Genomic DNA, 15,560 nt, shown 5'->3' with positions numbered 1-15,560 from the left:
GTTTCGGAGATGATATAGGTATATATAATACCTCTAGGAGTCTGCTGGAATTAACAGACTTATCTCTTCATAACAGGCACCTTTTAAAACCAATAGTCACCTTCTTTTGAATTTAAAAAATATTGTTAAAAACATTTCTGAAATTAAAAGCTAAAACATTTTTAATTAATCAAATAAAATATTAATTCGGTCTACTTAATTGGCCCAAGGCCCAAGTGCCCCAAGTGCCCAATCTTGACTATTTATAATATAGCGAAATTCTAGTTTCCCTCCAAATCATCTTTAAAATATTCAAATCATGTAAGACAAAGAAGTGCTTTTAAACACTTCTTACTTTCTTTATTTTTCAAATGAGGGACAAAGCAACCTCTTCTCAAATACTCCCATCAAAACACTAACTAATATAACAATCCCCCACTTAGTTAGTGATTGATGTTGTTTATAGGATTAATGTGTATAGTAGGTATCTTTCGATTTAAACCTACTACTTGTATAAACTATTCAAGACCTTGTCGAAATTGATGGTTAGATTAAGTTCTATTAAATCACAATTCCTATATGACAAGACGAAAAAGCTTTATACACATAAATCGTACCAACTCGACAACTAGTTCACTGTGAGTTTTAGCACCTAATTATGGCCTTGTGCAACTTCCTGAATTCATAAACACTTATCAAGTTTTGTGTTCCAAATTTTGATTGAAGCGGCACCATTTCTTGTGTTTACATAGGTGAAGATTTAACCAAATCCTTAACATGGACTTCTTTAGTTCCTAAACTGAACTCTGTTGTAACGACCAGACCGGTCGTTTTGAGCATTTGCATTTTGCTCACCGGTTCTCGGGCATGACTAACCTTGTATCATGTATTATGACTTATGTAAATAGACGGTTTTGGTTTTCAGGTGGAACAGAACAGATATGGAAGAATGGTTCTCAGCTTAAGGCTTAAAATTTAAGAGGTTTGACCAAGTCTTTGACTTTTAGTACTCGATCTCATATCTGAATTTCTATGATTGGATTAGCTCCGTTGGGTAATTTTGGATTTAGGAGCGTGTTCGGAATGTATTTTTGAGGTCTGTGGTAAATTTAGGCTTCAAATGGCTAAAAACAAAATTTAAGTTTGGAAGTTTGACCAAGGGGTTGACTTTATCGGGATCGAATCCGATTCTGAAAATTAGAATAGCTCCATTATGTCATTTATGACTTGTGTGCAAAATTTGGGGTCGATCGGACTTGATTTGATAGGTTTCAGCGTTGATTGTGGAATTTGAAAGTTTCTAAGTCTTAGGCTTGAACCCGAGGTGGATTTGGTGTTTTGCTGTTGTTTTGAGTAATTTGAAGGCTCGACTAACAAGGACTTAACTAATTTACAAATTTTCTTCTCATTTCCAGGAAGCACAAACCCTTCGGGTTGCTCCATATAAACTTCTTCATCAAGATCGTCATTTAAGAATGCCGTATTAACTTCAATTTGATGGACATTTAGATTTTATATTGATGCCAAAGCAAACAATACTCTTATTCAGGTAATCCTGGCCACAGGAGCATATGTGTCAAAATAATCTACTCCTGCCTTTTGTCTAAATCCCTTGGCTACTAGTCTAGCTTTAAATGTTTGTAGAGAACCATATTGTATTTTCTTCTAAAAATCCATTTACACCCAATAGGTTTAGTATTAGAAGGTAAATCTGCCAATACCCATGTACCATTTGATAAAAGAGAATCCATTTCATCATTTACAGCTTCTTTCCAGAAAGAAGACTACAGCTTCTTTACAGTGTACTCACTGTCCTTAAGGAATTTAAGCCTCCTAATTTAGTTGATGCAGGGATTATGGCAGAATTCCTCTCGGATTCTACAAAGCCTCTGAAATCCGAGTTTTAGCAACTAACTCGAATTTCCCATAAGAACAGAATAGTTGTGAGTTGTAGAAAATAAGTGGAAGAGAAAGAGATGAAAGTTTCAGATAATTTCGTTTTGGAGATGATATACGTATTTATAATACCTCTAGGAGTCTGTTGGAATTAACAGACCCATCTCTTCATAACAGGCACCTTTTAAAACCACACCTTCGTTTGAATTTAAAAAATATTGTTAAAAACGTTTTCTGAAATTAAAGGCTAAAAGGTTTTTAATTAATCAAATAATGGGTGACTAATATATTAATTCGGGCTACTTAATTAGCCCAAGTGCCCAAGTGGCCAATCTTGACTATTAATAATATAGCCAAGTTCTAGTTTCCCTCCAAAACATCTTTAAAATATTCAAATCATGTAAGACAAAGAAGTGCTTTTAAACACTTCTTCCTTTCTTTCTTTTTCCAATGAGGGACAAAGCAACTTCTTCTCAAATTCTTCCATCAAAACACTAACTAATATAACAATCCCCCACTTAGTTAGTGATTGATGTTGTTTATAGGACTAATGCGTATAGTAGGTATCTTACGATTTAAACCTACTACTTGTATAAACTATTCAAGATCCTTGTCGAAATTGATGGTTAGATGTCACGACCCAAGTTCTCCCTTTGTGAATTGTCGTGACGGCACCTAGTCCTACGACTAGGTAAGCCTAACAATTTACGGAAAAAGGAAAATGAAATACGAAACTAGTAAAATACGATTAATATAATAGAGAAGTTTAAGAATGTCGCTCGGCATATACAATTTCACCCTCTCAAACTTAACACAAGGCACTCCCAAAACCCGAAATCTCATGAAATCACAAGCTATGGAAAACTACATAGTGTTCTAACTCCAGAATGTCTAATCAAAAGAAAATACAGGAAGTCTAAAGCTAAAGGGAAGAATAGAGAGGGACTCCTGGATCTGCGGACGCGGCAGATATACCTCGAAGTCTCTGATAGTGATTGTCGCGCCGATAGAACGGCTGAGCAGCAGAACCTGGATCTGCACACGAAGAGCATGTGTAGGAAAGGGCATGAGTATACCACAGCGTTACCCAGTAAGTACCAAGCCTAACCTCGGTCGGGTAGTGACAAGGAAGGTTAGGGCCCTACTGGTTATATATATATAACAAGGTAAGCAGTATGAAATGAAACAGAATGATTAAAGTACTAACAGTCAATAATGAATAAAGCACAGAAAGAATATAACTCAGTACACAGAGATAGCAACAGGGGGATCTACCAGGATATCGTCCCGAAGGCCCAAACATAAATGTGTAGGGGGATCTATCGGAATACCGATCCGTAGTCCAAAAGTAAATATCTAGTACAGGGGAATCTACCGGGTGTTGTCCCGTAGTCCCAAATATAAATGTGCAGGGGGATCTACTGGAATACCGATCCGTATTCCCAAAGTAAATATCCAGTAAAGGGGAATCTACCGGGTGTTGTCCCGTAGTTCCAAATATAAATGTACAGGGGGATCTACCGGAATACCGATCCGTAGTCCCAAAGTAAACATTCAGGGGGATTTACCGGAATACTGATTCGTAGTCCCAAAGTAAACACACAACAGTCTCAAGATCTACAGTTCTATTCAAGTTCATACCAAGAAAAGCAGAGACTTCTATTCTAAACATGCTGCACAGAATTCAAGTAGACAGTTTAAGCATATAGTACAGTTAAGTCACTTAAGCATGCTTTCCTAAGCTAAATAGTAGGCTTTAATTACAAGTGGTGTTCAACAAAAAGGGAAACACAAATATTTACTTAATGAAAACGGGGTTTTTCAATAATTAGCACGTGCACGCACTCGTCACCTCACGTACACGGCACTCATGTAACAACAATACCAAAATCCTAAAGGGAGTTCCCTACCACAAGGTTAGGCAAGCCACTTACCTCGAACCAGCTCCATCAACTTGAAATCACGTTCTTGCCACGAGTACCCGACTCCAAATGGCTCAAATCTATTCTAATTAATTGCATAATGTAAATATAACTTCAAGTAGCTAATTCAACTAATAAATTCGAAGCTAGCACGCGAAATTAAGAAAATCGCCCAAAAAGTCCCCCGGGCCCACGTCTCAAAATCGGATAAAATTCACAAAACAAGACTCCTTACTCTCTCACGAGTTCATGCATGCCAAATACATCAAAATCCGACCACACACAACCCCTCAAATTTCTAAATCAAAGTCTCCAATTCCACGCCCTAAACCCCCAATTTTAACCACTAATCTCCACTAATTCCATGCCTAATCAGTAAAATATCACCATAGAAACAAGTTTTAGTTCCAAAAATCTTACCTCTACGAAATTCCCTTGAATCCCCCCTTCAAATTGCTCCCACAAGCTCCAACCCGGATGAGAAGTTGATGAAATAAGCCAAAAATTCGCGAAGGCAACTATTTATATGTTCTGCCCAGCGATATCGCACCTGCGGTCCGTTTCCCGCACCAACGGGACCGCTTCTGTGCTCCATCCAACAGCTTCTGCGGTTTTTCATTTAAATTCCCTGACCGCACATGCGATGCAATATCCGCACCAGCGGTCATGCAGGTGCGTTCCTTCCTCCGCACCTGCGACTTCTGCCTCAGCTCTTCAAAATCCCGCATCCGCGATCACCTTCCGCATCTGCGATCATTGCACCTGCGGTTCCCACTCAGCAGGTGCGGAAATATCAGAAGCAGCAGCTTCAGCTGCCTTATTCCTCATCCAACCTCTCCGTTAACCATCCGAAATCATCCCGAGGCCCCCGGAACCCCAACCAAAAGTACGAACAAGTCATATACCACTATTCAAACTTGTACCAATCTTCGGAACACTCACAACAACATCAAATCATCAAAACACCCTCGGATTCAAGCCTAAGGATTCCAAAACTTCCGAATTCCGCATTCAATCAAAAAGTCTATCAAACCTCATCCGAATGACCTGAAATTTTGCACACACGCCCAAAATTACACAACGGACCTACTCCAACTTCCGGAATTCCAATCCGACCCCGATGTCAAAATCTCACTATCGAACCGGAACTTCAAAAATTCGACTTTCGGCATTTCAAGCCTAATTAAGATACGGACCTCCAAAACATAATCCGAACATGCCCCTAAGCCCGAAATCACCCAATGGAGCTAACGAAATTGACGGAATTCCATTCCGAGGCCGTCTTCACACTGCTCCGACTACGGTCCAAATTCTAAAGTTTAAGCTCTCATTTAGGGACTAAGTGTCCCAAAACACTCCGAAACTCAAAACGAATCCTCCCGACAACTCACAATAGCAGAAACAAACACGGGGAATGCAGTTAATAGGGGATCGGGGCGTTAATTCTTAAAACGACCGACCGGGTCGTTACATCCTCCCCTCTTAAAACATTCATTCGTCCTCGAACGAGCATAGAGACATACCTGAAATAGTGAAAATATGAGGGTAACGGTCGCGCATATCCTGCTCAGTCTCCCAAGTCGCCTCCTCGAGCGGCTGACCCCGCCACTGAACCTTCACTGATGCAATGTTCTTTGACCTCAGTTTTCGAACCTTCCTGTCCAATATCGCCACTGGCTCCTCAACATAAGATAGATCCTTGTCCAATTGGACTGAACTGAAATCCAACAGGTATGACGGATCGCCGTGATACTTCCGGAGCATCAAAGCATGAAATACCGGATGAACTCCTGCTAAGCTGGGAGGTAAGGGAAGCTCATAAGCAACCTCCCCAAAACGTCTCAATACCTCAAAAGGGCCAATAAACCTCGGACTCAATTTCCCCTTCTTCCCAAATCTCATAACGCCCTTCATAGGCGAAATGCGAAGCAAGACCCGCTCTCCAACCATATAGGAAACACCACTAACCTTCCGGTCCGCATAACTCTTCTATCTGGACTGGGCTATACGGAGTCTACCCTGAATCACCTTAACCTTATCTATGGCATCCTGAACCAAGTCTGTGCCCAATAATCTAGCCTCACCCGGCTCAAACCACCCCATCGGAGATCTACACTGCCTACCATACAAAGCCTCATACGGTGCTATCTAAATGCTGCACTGATAACTATTATTGTAGGCAAACTCCGCCAGTGGCAAAAACGGATCCCAAGAACCTCCAAATTCCATCACCCACGCACGGAGCATATCCTCAAGAATCTGAATAGTGCGCTCGGAATGTTCGTCCGTCTGGGGGTGAAATGTTGTGCTCAACTCCACCCGAGTACCCAACTCATGTTGTACGGCCCTCCAGAACCGTGATGTGAACTGAGTACCTCTGTCTTATATGATGGAAACTAGAATACCATGCAGACAAACAATCTCCCGAATATAAATCTCTGCCAACCGCTCCGAAGAATAGGTAGTACACATAGGAATGAAATGCGCGGACTTGGTTAGCCGATCCACAATCACCCAAATGGCATCGAACTTCTTCAAAGTCCGTGGGAGTCCAACTACGAAGTCCATGGCGATCCGCTCCCATTTCCACTCCGGAACCTCTATCTGCTGAAGCAACCCACCGGTCTCTGGTGCTCATACTTTACCTGCTGACAATTGAGGCACCGAGCTACAAACCCAACTATATCCTTCTTCATCCGCCTCCACCAATAGTGTTGTCTCAAATCTTGGTACATCTTCGCTGCACCCGGATGGATGGAATACCGCAAACTATGGGCCTCCTCTAAAATCAACTCCCGAAGCCCATCAACATTGGGTACACACACCCGATCCTGCATCCTACAATACCCCTCATCACCAACGGTTACATCTCTAGCATCACCATGCAGAACCTTGTCCTTGAGGACAAGCAAATGAGGGTCATCATACTGACGCTCTCTGATACGATCAAATAAGGAAGACCGAGAAATCACACAAGCTAGAACCCGACTGGGCTCCGAAAGATCCAGTCTCACAAACTAGCTGGCTAAGGCCTGAACATCCATCGCCATGGGCCTCTCCGCTGCTGGTAGATAAGCCAAATTCCCCAAACTCTCCGCCCGGAGACTCAAAGCATCGGCCACCACATTGGCCTTGCCCGGTTGATACAAGATAGTGACATCATAGTCCTCCAACAGCTCTAACCACCTCCTCTGGCACAAATTAAGGTCCTTATGCTTGAATAGATGCTGTAACCTCCGGTGATCAGTATAAATCTCACAAGCAACACCATACAAATAATGACGCCAGATCTTCAAAGTGTGAACAATAGTAGCTAACTCGAGATCATGGACAGGATAATCCTTCTCATGTACCTTCAACTATCTGGACGTGTAGGCAATCACCCTACCGTCCTGCATCAATACTGCTCCAAGGCCAATCCTCGAGGCATCACAATAGACAATATAAGACCCCGAACCTGTAGGCAATAAAACTGGGTTGTAGTCAAAGCTGTCTTGAGCTTCTGGAAGCTCGCCTCACACTCTTCCGTCCACTGGAACGAAGCACCCTTCTAGGTCAGCCTGGTTATAGATGTTCCAATAGATGAAAAACCCTCAACAAATCGACAGTAATAACCCGCCAAGCCAAGAAAACTGCGGATCTCTATAGTTGAGGATGGTCTGGGCCAACTTTGCACTGCTTCCACTTTCTTTGGATCCACCTTTATCCACTCACTCGATACTACGTGACCAAAGAATGCCACGGATACAACCAAAACTCACATTTCGAGAACTTTGCATATAATTTCTTTTCTCTCAAAGTCTGAAGCACTGTCCTCAGGTGTTGCTCATGATCTTCCCGACTCCGGGAGTATACCAGAATATCATCAATAAAGACAATAACGAACGAGTCAAGATATGGCCGAAACACACTGTGCATCAAATGAATGAAGGCTGCTGGGGCATTGGTCAGCCCAAATGACATAACAAGGAACTCGTAATGACCATACCGAGTCCTGAAAGCAGTCTTTGGGATATCTGGCTCCCGAATCTTCAACTGATGCTAACCTGAATGCAAGCCAATCTTAGAAAAAACTCGTGCACCCTGTAGCTGGTCAAACAAATCATTAATACGAGGCAAAGGATATCGGTTCTTCACTGTAACTTTGTTCAACTGGCGATAATCAATGCACATACACTTAGAACCATCCTTTTTCTTCGCAAACAAGACCGGAGCACCCCAAGGCGATACACAGGGCAGAATAAAACCCTTATCAAGCAATTCTTGTAACTGATCCTTAAACTCTTTCAACTCAGGAGGGGCCATACGATACGGAAGAATAGAAATGGGCTGAGTGCTCGGTAATAGATCAATGCCAAAATCAATATCTCTATCGAGCGGCATGCCCGGAAGATCAGCTGGAAACACATCAAAGAAATCATGTACTACCGGGACTGAATCAACTGTAGGGGTATCAATACTGACATCTCACACATAAGCTAGATACGCGTCACACCCCTTCTCAACCATTCGCTGAGCCTTAAGAAAAGAAATAACTCTACTGGAAGTATGATCTAAGGTACCCCTCCACTCTACTCGCGGTACACTTGGCATAGCCAGCGTCACGGTTTTCACGTGACAATCAAGAGTAGCATTATGGGGCGACAACCAGTCCATGCCCAAGATAACATCAAAGTCTACCATGCTGAGCAATAATAAATAGGATCTGGTCTCAAAATCACTAAGATCAATCAAACACGACCGATAAACGTGGTCCACAACAAGAGAATCTCCAACAGGAGTAGAAACATAAACAGGAGAACTCAAGGAATCCCGAGATACGCCCAAATGCGGGGCAAAATAAGAGGACACATAAGAATAAGTGGAGCCTGGATCGAATAGAACCGATGCATCTCTATCACAAACCAGGACAATACCTCTGATGACAGAATCGGAGGCGACGGCCTCAGTACGGGCAGGAAGGGCATAATATCTGGCTTGGCCTCCCCCTCTAGGGCGACTTCTACCTCCCCGACCTCCACCTCTAGCTTGCTGGGCAGGTGGGGTAGCAACTGGTACTGAAATCATAGCCGTGGAACTTTGCGAAGCACGCTGTGGCTGAGAAGTTTGTGGAGGTGCACCCCTCCCTAGTCTAGGGCAATTCCTCACCACATTGCATATGTCGCCACACTTAAAACAACCTCGTTGCTGACATGTTGTGGGAACTGTGTGATACGGGTACTCTGAGACCCCTGAACACCTGGAAACACTGTGCGAATCCTGAAACGCATACTGAACTGGCTGGCCCACAAAACCTATACCATGTCGTACCCTGCCTCCAAATAAGGACCAGTGGATCTCTCCGGTCTATGAGGTCTCCTCGCCTCCCTGTACTCTCTTTCCTGACCTCGTCTGTCCTCCCTCTCCCGGACCCACCTGTCCTCTACTCGGCGAGCGATCCTTACCACCTGCTGAAATGGGACCATAGGCTGTGTCGCCATGACACCTGGAACCTGACCAATGTGAACTCGCTACTCTAGAATGGGGCGGCGGGAGTATGGGTCCCTCCCCCGATCTGTGAAGTAGTTGGTACAACCTGAAGCAACCCCGCCTGAACCAGTATACCAAACATGCTCAGGAACTATGTTAAGGTCTCCTGAAGTGCTGGAGTAGTAGTAGTAGGCGTCCTAGGTGTCTGCACTCCGATTGGAGCTACTGGTGGCTCCTCTGTGGCAGCTCGTTCGGGTGTTCTGGCTGCACCACGTGTGCGTCCTCGTCCTAAGATAGAGTTTTAGAATTGTGATGTCAAAAGTCTCGCACGACAAGTAAATCAAATGAAGTGAAATTTTCCTAACAGTTACATAGCCTCTCGTAGATAAGTACAGACGTCTCCGTACCGATCCGCGAGACTCTAATAAACCGACTTGTGATTCATGACTCCTATGAACCTAGGGCTCTGATACCAACTTGTCACGACCCAAGTTCTCCCTTTGTGAACTGTCATGACGGCACCTAATCCCTACGACTAGGTAAGCCTAACAATTTACGGAAAAAGGAAAATGAAATACGAAACTAGTAAAATACGAATAATATAATAGAGAAGTTTAAGAATGTCGCTCGGCATATACAATTTCACCCTCTCAAACATAACACAAGGCACTCCCAAAACCCGAAATCTCATGAAATCATAAGCTATGGAAAACTACATAGTGTTCTAACTCCAGAATGTCTAATCAAAAGTAAATACAGGAAGTCTAAAGCTAAAGGGAATAATATAGAGGGACTCATGGATCTGAGGACGCGGCAGATATACCTCGAAGTCTCTGATAGTGATTGCCTCGCTGATAGAATGGCTGAGCAGCAGAACCTGGATTTGCACACGAAGAACATGTGCAGGAAAGGGCATGAGTACACCACAGCGGTACCCAGTAAGTACCAAGCCTAACCTCGGTCGGGTAGTGACGAGGAAGGTCGGGGCTACTAGTTTTATATATATATATATATATATAACAAGGTAAGCAGTATGAAATGAAGCAGTATGATTAAAGTACTAACAGTCGATAAAGAATAAAGCACAGAAAGAATATAACTCAGTACACAGAGATAGCAATAGGGGAATCTACCAGGATATCGTCCCGAAGTCCCAAACATAAATGTGCAAGGGGATCTACCGGAATACCGATTCGTAGTCCCAAAGTAAATATCCAGTACAGGGGAATCTACCGGGTGCTGCCTGTAGTCCAAAATATAAATGTGCAAGGTGATATACCGGAATACCGATCCGTAGTCCCAAAGTAAACATTCAGGGGGATCTACCGGAATACCGATCCATAGTACCAAAGTAAAGACACAACAGTCTCAAGAAAGAATCTACAGTTCTATTCAAGTTCATACCAAGAAAAGCAGAGATTTCTATTCTAAACATGCTGCACAGAATTCAAGTAGACAGTTTAAGCAGATAGTACAGTTAAGTCACTTAAGCATGCTTTCCTAAGCTAAACAGTAGGCTTTAAATACTAGTAGTGTTCAACAAAAAGGGAAACACGGATATTTACTTAATGAAAACGGGGTTTTTCAAAAATTAGCACGTGTACGCACTCGTCACCTCATGTACACGGCACTCATATGACAACAATACCAAAATCCTAAGGGCAGTTGCCCCATACAAGGTTAGGTAAGCCACTTACCTCGAACCAGCTCACGAGTTCATACATACCAAATACATCAAAATCCGACCACGCACAACCCCTCAAATTCCTAAATCAAAGTCTCCAATTCCAAGCCCTAAACCCCCAATTTTATTCACTAATCTCCACAAATTCCATGCCTAAAATAGAAACAAGTTTTAGTTCCAAAAATATTACCTCCACGAAATTCCCTTGAATATCCTCTTCAAATTGCTCCCACAAGCTCCACAACGAATGAGAAGTTGATGAAATAAGCCAAAAATTCGCGAAGGCAACTATCTATATGTTCTGCCCAGCGATACCTCACCTGCGATCCGTTTCCCGCACCAGTGGGACCGCTTCTGCGCTCCATCCAACCGCTTCTGCGGTTTTTCATTTAAATTCCCTGACCGCACATGCGATGCAATATCCGCACCAGCGGTCACGCAGGTGCATTCCTTCCTCCGCACCTGCGACTTCTGCCTCATCTCTTCAAAATCCCGCATCCGCGATCACCTTCTGTATCTGCGATCATCGCACCTGCGGTTCCCACTCCGTATGTGCGAAAATATCATAAGCGCCAGCTTCAGCTGCCTTATTCCTCATCCAACATCTCCGTTAACCATCCGAAATTATCCCGAGGCCCTCGGGACCCCAACCAAAATTACAAACAAGTCATATACCACTATTCAAACTTACGCCAATCTTCAGAACACTCAAAACAACTCGAATCATCAAAACACCCTCGGAATCAAGCCTAAGGATTCCAAAACTTCCGAATTTCGCATTCGATCAAAAAGTCTATCAAACCTCATCCGAATGACCTGAAATTTTGCACACACGTCCCAAATTACACAACGGACCTACTCCAACTTCCGAAATTCCATTCCGACCCCGATATCAAAATCTCACTATCGAAGCGGAACTTCAAAAATTTGACTTTCGGCATTTCAAGCCTAATTAAGCTACGGAGCTCCAAAACACAATCCGAACACGCCCCTAAGCCCGAAATCACCCAACGGAGCTAACGAAATCGACGGAATTTCATTACTAGGCTGTTTTCACACTGCTCTGACTACGGTCCAAATTCTAAAGCTTAAGCTCTCATTTAGGGACTAAGGGTCCCAAAACACTCTGAAACTCAAAACGAATCCCCCCGACAACTCACAATAGCAGAAACAAACACGGGAAATGCAGTTAATAGGGGATCGGGGCATTAATTCTTAAAATGACCGATCGGGTCGTTACATTAGATTAAGTTCTATTAAACCACAATTCCTATATGAAAAGACGGAAAAGATTTATACACATAAATCGTACCTACTCGACAACTTGTTCACCGTGAGTTTTAGCACCTGATTATGGCCTTGTGCTACTACCTGAATTCATAAACACTTATCAAGTTTTGTGTTCCAAACTCAGCCATTCTACCTCTCTTCCTGCAGCTGCTAAAGCAATAAACTCAGATTCCATTGTGGAATGAGTAATAAACGTCTGTTTCTTAGAAGCCCATGAAATTTCTCCTCCACCTAAAGTGAATATCCACCCAGACGCTAACTTGTTATCACCAACACTAGTTATCCAACTAGCATCACAATATCCTTCTAACACTGAAGGAAATCTGTTATAATACAAGCCAAAAGTTTTTGACCTTTTCAGTTAACCAAGTACCCTCACTATACCTTTCCAGTGATCACCACTTGGATTATGAGTATATCTTGACAGTTTACAAACTGCAAAGGCAATATCTGGCCTAGTATAGTGCATAGCATACATTAAACTACCAATTGCACTAGCATAATCTAATTGACTAACAGATCTTCCGGGGCTCTCAACCATCTTGCTAGAAGCATCAAATGGAGTATTAAATTCTTTAATACCCAAATGATTATATTTGGAAAGAACCTTGTCAATATAGTGAGACTGACATAAGGCAAAACCCACCACAATGTCTTTTAACTTTAACACCTAAGATAGTATCAACTTCTCCCAAATCTTTCATTTTAAATTGAGAAGTTAAGTACTTCTTAGTTTCATTTATGCCTTGCATGTTAGTTCCTATGATTAGCATGTCATCAACATAAAGCATACTATCACTCCATAGTCCTTTGTGAATTTGGAATAAATGCATTTATCTGCTCCATTATGTTTAAAATTATTTGATAATATAACACTATCAAAATTTTCATGCCATTGTTTTGGAGCTTGTTTTAATCCATACAAGGACTTAACTAATTTACAAATTTTCTTCTCATTTCTAGGAAGCACAAACCCTTCGGGTTGCTCCATATAAACTTCTTCATCAAGATCACCATTTAAAAATGCTGTCTTAACATCCATTTGATGGACATTTAGATTATATATTGATGCCAAAGCAAACAATACTCTTATTAAGGTAATCCTGGCCACAGGAGCATATGTGTCAAAATAATCTACTCCTACCTTTTGTCTAAATCCCTTGGCTACTAGTCTAGCTTTAAATGTTTGTAGAGAACCATGAGTATTTTATTTTCTTCTAAGAACCCATTTACACCCAATAGGTTTAGTATTAGAAGGTAAATCTGTCAATACCCATGTACCATTTGATAAAAGAGAATCCATTTCATCATTTACAGCTTCTTTCCAGAAAGAAGACTACAACTTCTTTACAGTGTACTCACTGTCCTTAAGGAATTTAAGCCTTCCGATTTCGTTGCTGCATGGATTATGGCTGAATTTCTCCAGGATTCTACAAAGCCTCTGAAATCCGAGTTTTAGCAATTAACTCGAATTTCCAACAAGAACAGAATAGTTGTGAGTTGTAGAAATAAGTAGAAGAGAAAGAGATGAAAGTTTCAGATAATTTCGTTTTGGAGATGATATAGGTATTTTAGAATACCTCTAGGAGTCTGTTGGAATTAACAGACTCATCTCTTCATAACAGGCACCTATTAAAACCAATAGTCACCTTCTTTTGAATTTAAAAAATATTGTTAAAAATGTTTTCTGAAATTAAAGGCTAAACCGTTATTAATTAATCAAATAATGGGTGACTAAAATATTAATTCGAGCTACTTAATTGGCCCAAGGCCCAAGTGTCCAAGTGCCCAATCTTGACTATTAATAAAATAGCCAAATTCTAGTTTCCCTCCAAAACATCTTTAAAATATTCAAATTATGTAAGACAAAGAAGTATTTTTAAACACTTCTTCTTTTCTTTCTTTTTCCAATAAGGGACAAAGTAACATCTTCTCAAATACTCCCATCAAAACACTAACTAATATAACAAGATAACTCTGAATGAAAATACTGTTCAAAATCCGGAAAAAATACTCCAGTATAATATACTGGAACTTCAGTATATAATGGAGTTCCAGTATAATATACAGCTCCAGCATAATATACTGGAACTTTCCACGTGTTGGAGTTCCAGCATAATATGCTGGAAGTTCTACACAGGTGCACCGATCTCCAGTATAATATGCTGGAATTTTTTGTGTTGCGGAAAAATAATGACTATTTTTCAATGACTTTGCAAACGTTGAATTTTTTTGAATGACCAATCTAAAATGGCTAGCACATGCTATTTTAACAAAAAGTTGTGAACCTAATAAATATAACTACTATTAGTGAACAAACCTACAGTTCGAAACGCACTTTATGTAAGCGTAATTCACGTGTATGAATTATAGGCACTCTTATATTACTAGTGATGATATCCATATAGATCTTCAAGGTAATATGTGAACCATTAAAGTAACTAAAATTATTATAAATAAAAGTTAATTCATAAATGCACCGTCAATCTTTACGCCCACTATTAAAGAATGTAGTCCTAAAATATTGGTTACCACATTCGGCCCTTTCCCGGATCCCGCATATACTGAGAGCTTAGTGCTGAATTGTTCTTTATTTTTTTACCATCTATTCAAACACAAAAAAATAAGTAAGAAAATCACTTATTTTTATGAAAAATATTCCCCTAAGAAAATATTTCCGTTCAACCTAAAAAAATTGGTTTTGAAGAACATATGTTAAAAAGATATTAACCATGCGCTATTTTATATACTTTTGTTTGGACAGAGTTGATAGATTAAATTCGCCTAAACTTTTTACTAGCTATTAAATGTATTTCCTAATAAATGGAAGGAAAAAAACTTAAAAGGGCCAAAATACCTACATCTACAATGATGAAATTATCCTATTTCGATCCAAGGTTTTGCTTGTCGGAATTGGTTTTATGGAACTATATTTGATCCGATTTTAATTTTATAATTGACTTATTGTTATTTTTCATCTGGATAACTAGAATTGGAAAGAACAAAAAGGAATGGAACTCTTCTTTAGTTTTCGTGGTTGTAGCAAGAATTTCAAGTTTTCGGTATGGTTTTACATCATTCGATATTAGAAAAATGCCATTCATTTCAAACCAAAATAAATCTAGTTTGATTCAGTTTTTCTCTTTTCGATTTAATTTTTTTCGGTTTAATTGATGTTTATTCAGTTGAGTCATAAAGACAATACGGATCTAATATAATTGAATAGTTACGTTTGAATTACAAAAAAGTGTATTAATTATTATAAAGAATGAGAAATAGTAATGTTAAATCTCTTTAAAAAAAAATCTAAATTCAATCTA

The sequence above is a fragment of the Nicotiana attenuata genome, chromosome 11 (assembly GCF_001879085.1).
Source record: "Nicotiana attenuata strain UT chromosome 11, NIATTr2, whole genome shotgun sequence".
NCBI classification, from domain to species: domain Eukaryota; kingdom Viridiplantae; phylum Streptophyta; class Magnoliopsida; order Solanales; family Solanaceae; genus Nicotiana; species Nicotiana attenuata.
The sequence above is the reverse complement of the archived record's forward strand: the minus strand, read 5'-3'. Positions refer to the sequence as shown.